Here is a 2,580-nt window from a genome sequence, read left to right on the forward strand (position 1 = left end):
ACGGCGGCCACTCTGTTTGAAGTTAGAAGATCTAACTTCTTACTCAAATTTTCCACTTGCGTCGCCAATGAAGTTACTGCATCTATCTCATGAAGACCTGCCACCTTTATCTTCTCCCTGGCATTCCATTGGTAGCTGTTTAACCCCATTTCTTCAATAAGTTGACGGGCCTCATCGGGGGTCTTGCTACCTAAGGTACCTCCTGCTATCGCATCCAAGAGTTATCTTGTACTCGTATTTAACTCGTTGTAAAAAGTCTGAACAATCATCCACTCCGGGAATCCGTCTTGTGGGCACTTTCTCAGGAGCTCCTTGAACCTTTCCCATGTCTCGAATAGAGACTCCAATTCTGACTGTACAAAGGATGAGATCTCATTTCTAAGCTTTGCAAATTTTTTAGGAGGTAAATAACGGGCTAGAAAAGCTTCTACCATCTCCTCCCATGTAGTAATTGAGGCTCTAGGTAATGAGTGTAGCCACTGCTTTGCTCTCCCTTTTAGGGAAAATGGGAAGGCTCTCAATTTGATGGCATCATCCGTCACCCCGTTTATCTTGAGCATATCACACACCTCGACAAAGTTCTCTATGTGACTATTTGGATCCTCATCGGCCAAACCATTGAACTGTGTGGATTGTTGTAACATGTGGATGAATGCTGGCTTTAGCTCAAAATTCTGAGCTGTAATTGGGGGTCGCACAATACTTGATTGTGTGCCCAAAATAGAGGGTCTAGCATAATCGGAGAGTGTCCTCTGCTGCGCATTCTGTTCTGTCATATTATCTAACCCTTCAATTTCCAAATTAGCTAGATTAGATTGTTCTTGCATAGGTCCTTTTCCCTTTTCTTCTAAGTGTTCTTTCAAGCTCGGTATCTTCTTCAATCAATATTGAGGGGTTCCCTAGGGTCATTAACCTGAAGCTGCACAAAGGAAATAAAACAAATCAGAATGATGATTGAAAAAAATTGTGAAATAGAATGGGTAAAAGAATAGCTAAGGAAACAAAAGTGCAAAGTATCTCTAAACGCCTTTTCCCCGGCAATGGTGCCAAAAACTTGACAATGCTCCCCGCAAGTGCACGGAGTTGTCGAAGTAATAAATTCCAGGTTGGTGGGGTATCGTATCCACAGGGAAAAGGGAATAAAAATACTTAACTTGCTTCTTAACTATATGAAAGATGAATAGTGATATGTGTGACAAGATTTAATTCTCAAAAGTAAAGCAACCCGAAAGAGAGCAAAAGTAAAAGAGAAGGTAAGGCAATCGATAAAGATGGGGTACCCGGATATCGATCCGCCTAGGAAAATCATTTCAAGGGCAAGAACTCTCTATTATGCTTCCTAACTAATGCAATGGTGAGTCAGGGCCATCCTTTAATGCATGGCCCCGAATCTAAGGTTGACTAAGCATAATCCTTTACATGTCCCGGAAGAGAAGTTGAACAACCTCTCAACCTCGCACTCGTAAGAAGGATTGCATTAAGCTCTGTAGATTCCAAGTGATAAATCTCTTCCTAATTGTAGACCTAACCCTTTGGTCCAGAAGAAAGGTCCCTAAACACAATTAAGCACTAGATGCTAAAATCACCTCAATGCTTCACTCCGTTACACTCATAACTAAGCCCCAGCGGAGGGTCATCCCTTAGCTCATTCGCTCTATTATGGCCGCGAAGAACTCGAGGAACGGAGGTAGAATCTATCACACCGGAAGGGAAAGGGGACGCTCCTGTACCTCTCGACTCACCATCTCAACCCTCTCTAATCAAGCTTTGTCTAACTCTCGTGGTGTGTCACTCACTCACAAGGGTTACCACATGAACTCTCAACCTTAGTTTCACTCTAAGGGAGTATTCAAACAATCAAACATTCCAGTGGCTCGGCTCTGTCCCAGATGGCCCGCATACGGCCCCCATACGGGGCCATCTGGGACACCAGCCAGAATGCCTGAGAGGCCTTCTCAGGTTATACGGCCCCCATACAGGACCGCATGGAGGCCGTATGGCCCGGTTTTTGCACTATATCCCTCTCTCTCCTCTTTTTCCTCCATTCTTTTCATTTCTCTCTCTTTTCCACCGAATTTCTCTCTTCTTTCTCAACCATTTATTGGCCAAATCTTCTCATTTTTTTTCCTAAATCTTCTCCTCATCCATTGGAGATGCCGATGTAGTGGTTTTCCTTAAGTTTAATGCTAGTTTTATCAAGATTTCGTCGGTATGCTCTTTGATGCCCTAGTTTTTTCTTTTTCATTACTTTTGTATTCTTGGAGCTTTTGTGTTGAATTTTTCAAGCATTTTGCGTGGTTTAGATGATTTGAATGTAATGGATGGAATTTCATTCAAATTTATGTAAAACATTTTTTGATTCCATGAATATGGGGAAACTCTTGGTGCATGAATAGTGACCATACAGCCCCCATACAGCAGTATAGCCACAAAACCTTGGTTTTTAATCCTTTCCCCTATCTTTCGTATTTTATTTTGATTTATCTTGAATCCATCAAAGCTTGATCATGGATTATCTTTGTTGTAGGGATGCCTAATACCAAAAGGCTTGCTTCCAAACGCCCAAGACTCATCACATCC

At 42.3% G+C, this 2,580-nt stretch overlaps 1 non-coding gene across 1 annotated transcript; it reads left to right on the top strand.

Annotated features, from left to right (window-relative positions):
* The first annotated feature begins 279 nt into the window (after positions 1–279).
* Positions 280–386, top strand: LOC120256420. The gene has a single exon (XR_005535296.1). It is a non-coding gene; the product is annotated as a small nucleolar RNA R71 (small nucleolar RNA).
* Positions 387–2,580: the final 2,194 nt, after the last annotated feature.

The sequence above is a fragment of the Dioscorea cayenensis genome, unplaced genomic scaffold (genome assembly GCF_009730915.1).
Source record: "Dioscorea cayenensis subsp. rotundata cultivar TDr96_F1 unplaced genomic scaffold, TDr96_F1_v2_PseudoChromosome.rev07_lg8_w22 25.fasta BLBR01001432.1, whole genome shotgun sequence".
NCBI lineage: Eukaryota > Viridiplantae > Streptophyta > Magnoliopsida > Dioscoreales > Dioscoreaceae > Dioscorea > Dioscorea cayenensis.